Below are 6615 nucleotides of genomic sequence, written 5' to 3'. Positions count from 1 at the left end.
AGTACCCTGGCAGGACCTCTCACCAATCCCTCAGGAGCTGCACTGCCTCCCCAGTCTCTCAGGGTCCCCTGCTTTTGTCAGTCCATGACATTCTGTTGCCTGAAGCACCAAATCCCACTCTCGCCCTCCCTTTTCTCCCCCCCCCCATTAAAATCACAACCCCAATCTCTCTCAAATGTCTCCCCTTCCTTCTTTTTGTATTAGGAAGGGGAAAGGAAATGGGTGCCGTTTCACCTGCAGACCATGCACAGGGATGCTGAAAACCGGTCCACAATTTGCCATCTGAAGTGACCTGCCTCAACTGCTTCATGCCAGAAGTGGATTTTTGTGTGAAGGATCTATGAGCTCAGTTTGGATACAGAAAACAAATCCCTGGACAATGAATGGTTGCCTTGCCTTTCATTAAAATCACACAATTCAAATGTCAACTGTGGTCAATCAATGATTGCACTGGGAAATTAAACAGACATATCTGGACTGTGACTATATATGATTGAGGACGCAGTCCAGAAACAGAGAGATGGACCAGTGCAAGATAAATAAAGATGAACAAACTCTTGTTTTTTACTATTCTGCCGAGTAGCTTTTTCATCCATTTTGTTTTCTCTTCTACTATATCAGGGGTGGGAAACATTTTGGCAGGAGGGCCACATCATCTCTCTGACACTGTGTGGGGGGCTGGGAAAAAAATTTACATTTCAAATTTGAATAAATTTCCCCAATGAATACATTAGAGACAGAACTTATAAGAAGGAATGAATTTTACTGAACTTATTTATAATACACACGAGAACTGTAACACAGGCATTTAGAACCACATGAGAAGCATGAACTGTTTGCCACCCACTTCCTGCACAGTGAAAACATATAGACCATGCCAGACCAAGCCAGAAACATATGGAGACATAAGTTGTTCAGAGGCAATGGGTGAGGGGGTTAAAATAATGCCCAGGGAAAATAACAAAATACATGAAGACTATAAAAGGCCTTGCTTTAACTCAGTCTGCAGCTCGTGTCTGGCAGTCATGACAGGCAGTCACAGGCCAGCACAGGCTCTAACAGTCTCCAAAGGGCCAGAGGCTCATTGGAAACTGGAAGTTCCCTGCGGGCCGGACTTGGGGACTCCAAGGGCCGCAAATGGGCTTGTCCACCCCTGTATTATATCAACAAGATGATGAGTGCTGAAGAAGCATGATGGACAGTTCACCTTACTTGTAGCTTGCAAGGGTTTTTTTCTTTTTATTTATTTCAGATTTTTTTCTTTTTCCTTTTCTTTTTTCTTATTTTTTCTTTTTATTGATTGAGGACACAGTGTTGGGCAGGTAGAAGTTTTTTATGTTTCTGTTTATTTCTGGCATTTTTGGTAGTTTTCTTCTATTATATACTGTATTAATATAAAGTAGTAATCTACAAAAATATACAGTATATACTTATATATAGTCTTTTTTAAAATATGGAGAATTATGAGATCCGTTAATATTTTTTTCTTATTGGTTTCCTGCTATGGGAAAGTGCACTATCTTACATTATTACATTAGAGTAGCCCTTTTCAAATGTTTAATTTGATTTCTTAGAATGTTAAGGGCTTTTGAGATCCTATTAAATATTAAAAAAAACTTTATAAATTTTCAAGATTTAAATGCTGATATACAGCCCAATCCTATCCCTGGCAGCACCTCCAGGTGCAGTGGTGTCAAAATGCCAACCAACTGCACTGCCTGGACCACCGGAGGAGACCTCCATGAAAAAGAACTTTTGTCCCCTTCCCCAGGGGAAAGTCCCAAGACCCAAGCCCAATGGGGCGTTTCAAATCTACACTGGCACTTTTGCTTTGCAGCTGGACGTAGAGGATAGGACGTAGTGGAGCATGGCTCCACCACTCCCACCCCCCTCCCGCCCCAGATCCTCCCCCTCCTGCCCCACCCTCCCCGAGTTCAGGAACACCCCCCCCCAACAGACTTGTCTGTTTGGTGCTGGGCCTATCATGGCATGAGTAAATGGATCAGATTTATATTTTCTAGAAACTGTAGTTCACAAATTTCTGACTGAAAAAACTGCAAAAAAATATTTCTGTTTATTAATTATCCTGTTAGGCAGGCTAGAGCAGGGGTACCTAAGCCTTGGGGCCTAAGCCCTAGGACCACTTGCAGCCCTCAACGAGCCCCCAGTCTCCAACGAGACTCTGGCTCTCCGGAGATTTGTTGGAGCCCACACTGGCCAGACGCAACTGCTCTCAGCATGAGGGCGACTGTTTGACCTCTCGCGTGAGCTGTGGGATGAGGGCTCCCTCCACTGCTTGTTGTTTCATGTCTGTGATGCAGTAGTGGCAGCATTGGAAAGGCCAGCCTTGCTTTGTGCAAGGCCTTTTATAGGCCTTGAGCTATTGCAAGACCTTCATTCATTCATATAAGTTCATCTTTAATATATTCATTTATGTAAATTTATTCAAATTTTAAATGTAAATGAATGCTTTTTCTCCCCCCCCCGCCCCCTACACAATGTCAGAGAGACGATGTGGCCGTCCTGCCAAAAACTTTGGACACCCCTGGGCTAGAGGGTGTACGTGGAGCTTCCTATATAGGTTCCTTCGCAACAACCCCGTGAGCTCGGCTAGAGGGTGAGTGCTGGCCGAAGATCATGAGGCCGGTGCTGTGGCTAAAGGGGGAGGGAACTGGGTGTCCCCGGTGCCCCTTCCAGTAAAGGAGGAAGAATGTGAGTCCAGCCCGAGCCCTTCTAGTGCGCACAAGGGAGGCTGCCTGCTCAGGAGAACCCACATTATTCCCCAGCCGGATTCGGGAGATTTGCGAGGCGCTTCTTGCAGCAGCAAAGCAGAGAGATCTGCAGTGCACGGATTCATTCACCCACCACAGAAGCCCCTTGCCAATTCCAGGGCTGTGGCAAAACTCTCACCTGTCACTTTCCGAGTCAAACCTTTAAATCCCCCACCCTTTTTGTCCCACCCGCAATTCCGTCCCCCTCCCTCCCGCGTTCACAGAACGTCGTCCACGCAAACGATCTACTGCTCAACGCCGTTCTGATTGGCCTTTCTCGCCAGCGCGCCTCCTCATTGGTCGAGGCGCGCAGACCCTTATCGCTCGCTGAGGCGCGCCCGAAAAGCGATGAGAAGGCTCGCGGTTGCCAAGGCAGCTACGGAGAGGGCGGACGCAACGGATTGTGGGTAATTTCTGAGGCACTTCAGCTAATTGGGGGGGTTGCTGCTGCTGCGAACGGTTCGGCGTGTTTAGAATCACAGAGTCTGAGCCGTTGGCCTCGAGGAACGTACGGAGAGAGGGAGGGATGTGGAACAGGAGGCCGACTGGGTAACTTCCCGTTGCCTCACTTCCCTCTCCCCCATCCCGCAGGGTGTTCTGGGTAACGTGGTCCTCCTCGCGGACGGTTCTGGGTAACGTGGTCCTTTTCGCAGGGGGTACCATGGGGTCCAGCGTCGCTGTCGACCTGTCCACGGAGCTGGCAAGCGCTCTGTCTGTCAGGAGGCCTCCTCCTGAGTTGAAAATGGTGGCGCTCCGCCCTCCCTGACCTCTCTCTGCCTTTCGGTTCCTCCTCTTCGCAAGGCGACAGCGAGCGCTGTGGAGCTCCAGTCGCAGCCCTCCTTGGACAGGCTGCCCTGCACAGAAGGGGGCAGGCAGAGTGCCTGTCCCTGTATGGAGGAGGGGCTGTTGGCTGGGGCAGCTCCTAAGGGGAGCCCCACTGGACCAGGCCGAGGCCCATCTGATCCCGCCTCCTGTGTCTCCCAGTGGCCCACCAGATACCTCAGGGAGCACACAAGACAGCAAGAGACTCCTGGTGTCCTCCCTCACATCTGGCCTTCTGAGGTAGCCTACTTCTAAAGCCAGGAGATTGCACATACTCAACATGGCTTGTAACCTGTGATGGACTTTTCCTCCTGAAATTTGTCCAGTCCCCTTTTAAAGGCATCCAGGACCGGTACCACCACAACATCCTGTGGCAAGGAGTTCCACAGAGTAATTACACTATCACAAGAAGAGCCCTGCTGGGTCAGGCCCAGGACCCCATCAGCTTTCTGTGTCTCATAGTGGCCCACCTGTATATGCCAATAAAGGTTACAACAACAACAACAACATAGTGGCCCACCAGATGCCTCAGGGGCAGCACAAAAGACAGAGACCTGCATCCTGTTTCACTCCCTCGCATTTGGCCTAAGGTAGCCTATAGGTTGCACATAGGCATCACAGCTTGTAACTTGTGACTTGACTTTTCCTCCAGAAATGTGTCCTATCCCCTTTTAAAGGCATATAGGCCAGATGCTGCCACCACTGCATCCTGTGGCAAAGAGTTCCACAGACTAATTACAGTCATAAGAATACAAGAGCCCTGCCAGATCAGTCCAAAAACTCCTCTAGTCCAGCTTCCAGGTACCTCACAGTGGCCCACCAGATCCCTGACGGAGCACACAAGACAACAAGAGACCTGCATCCCAGTGCCCTACCTCAAAGCTGGCTTTCTGAGGTGGCCTACTTCTGAAATCAGGAGGTTGCACATACCCATCATGATTTATAACGTGATGAACCTTTCCTCCAGCTCAGCATGGAAGATTTTAAAAAGTTGCACCTGCCAGCATTTCCTCTTCTATACAATGGTTAAAGATATATGCACTCTGAACCCCTTTGTATCTGTTAACCCTAAGCTTAGATCAGGGTGTGACACATTTGTGAATACTGCAGCTGCCCCAGCAGTTGAAGACCAGTCGTTGAGAGCAGTGCTTCTCAAGCTATCTGGTTGGCAGACCAGCAATTTTGTCTTCCAATGTGACGGGGACCAGCAGTGTTCCCTCTCAGCTGCATGGCCACACACCTTGAAACTGAGCTCTGTACAGCTCAAAACTTGGAGTTCTTGGAAATCTGGTGATGGCGTATGATGTAATTGCTAAGCATCTGGAGACACCACCATACAACCACAGAAGGGGTCTGTGCAAGAGCAGGGATCCTTTGGGAACACTGAAAACTGGTACTGTACCTATGTCATGTTGTTGTTTCTTTCCTGGAAACTTGCTGTGGGCTGGCAATTGATGGCTTGCACACTGGCAGTGGTCTGTGGACCACCACTTTTGAGTAGCATTGGTTTAGACCAGGGGTGCCCAAACCCCAGCCCAGGGCTACTTGTGGCACTTGAGGACTCCCAATCTGGCCTGTGGGTAGCCCCTAGTCTCCAGTGAATCTCTGGCTCTCCAGAGACTTGCTGGAGCCCAGTGCAGCTGCTCTCAGAATGAGGGCAACTGTTTGACCTCTTGCATGAGCTGTGAATGAGGGCTTGCTCCGCTGCTTGCTATTTCACATCTTTGATGCAGCAGTAGCAGGGAAGGAAAGGCCTTGGTTTGTGTAAGGCCTTCATTCTTTCATATAAGTTTTTTCTCTAATATATCTATTTATGTAAATATATGGAAATTTATTCAAATTTGAAATGTAAATTCTTTTTTATTCTTGGCCCCCAACAAAGTGTCAGAGAGATGGTGTGGCCCTCCTGCCAAAAGATTTGGACACGCCTGGCTTAGACTAGAGTACAGGTTCTTGTACACTTTCAGATAAGGAAGGAAGGGCCTGTTTTTGTTTAGTGGTAGGATGTTATGCTTATTTGCTTAGGCATAATTCTCACTGAGTTTGTTGAGACCCACTGTCAAATAAATATGCATAGGACTCCCTCCTTTATACAACAAAATTATCATCTACAAGGCTGGCCATCTTGCTACTTTTCCCCAACTGCAGGTCACGTATTGTTCCAGGTCAGTGGAACAGTGTTTCCCAGATTTCTGATAGCTGAGAAAATTTCATGCGATCCAACTTGTACTAAGAAAAGATGTGCTTACTACTAGATGTGTCTCTTAGGAAAATGGCAGGGGGCAGTTCTCATCAGGACCATTGCACATATGTAGTTGGCACACTAACTGTTGTGCTGTTTCCCCATTAAAACATTCCCACTTTCCTGCCTGCTACACTTCTATCTGCCCTGAAGTAAGTAGCAACTTAGAGAGCATACAACAGCTTGGGGCAGGGGCATAACTTTCAGCGTGAAAGTAACATTACTTAGAAGCACTAACCTGTTTCTCCCTGTATATTAAGGTCCTAATAAGAATATACTGTGCCATGACTTTTTAAAAGAAAGAGGCTCTTCCAGTAATAAGCATGCCTCTTACTAGAGCAAGCTGGTGTACATCTACTTGGCTCTGGGTCTCCCTTTTTTTCTGAATTAGGATTGGATGCATGCTTTTGAAGTGTGAAAGAGTAATAGTTATTCTGAGAAGGCTACCTCGTGTGTCTCATTGTTTTGAGCATGTCAGAGTTGAGTTCAAAACAGTTGCACATGCAGAGATGCAATGGGCAGCTTCTTTTGAGAGCAAGTGATTCTGCTGTATCTGCATGAGAGTGATTGAAGGATGTAATCACACCTGGCACAGATGAATTATCTACCTCTAACGGAAAGGAGGTAAGGCTAGAATAGTAAACATACAGAAATACAGCATAGAGCCTCTTCTGTAGATAGACACTTTTGATTGCCAGGAACCTTATTTCATAGAAAGATATGTATTTCTCATACATAGTTTGGGGTTACTGTGTTAGACCTGTACTTCTGAAGTTTTTT

General features: G+C 47.4%; 1 protein-coding gene across 2 annotated transcripts in view; it reads left to right on the top strand.

Moving 5' to 3' along the window:
• Positions 1 to 3104: 3104 nt before the first annotated feature.
• Positions 3105 to 6615, top strand: part of PAN2 (poly(A) specific ribonuclease subunit PAN2) — a 38093-nt gene continuing 34582 nt past the window's right edge. Inside the window, exon 1 of one of the 2 annotated variants that reach the window (XM_066616689.1) lies at positions 3105 to 3178. The gene's annotated coding sequence lies outside the window, so the exon portion shown is untranslated. Of the gene's footprint in view, positions 3179 to 4919; positions 4987 to 6615 lie in introns of those variants that run through there. The other variant, XM_066616690.1, reaches the window with a different exon arrangement.

The sequence above is a fragment of the Tiliqua scincoides genome, chromosome 2, assembly GCF_035046505.1.
Source record: "Tiliqua scincoides isolate rTilSci1 chromosome 2, rTilSci1.hap2, whole genome shotgun sequence".
Classification (NCBI taxonomy): domain Eukaryota; kingdom Metazoa; phylum Chordata; class Lepidosauria; order Squamata; family Scincidae; genus Tiliqua; species Tiliqua scincoides.
Note: the sequence above shows the minus strand (reverse complement) of the source record. Positions and strands in the feature narration are given on the sequence as shown.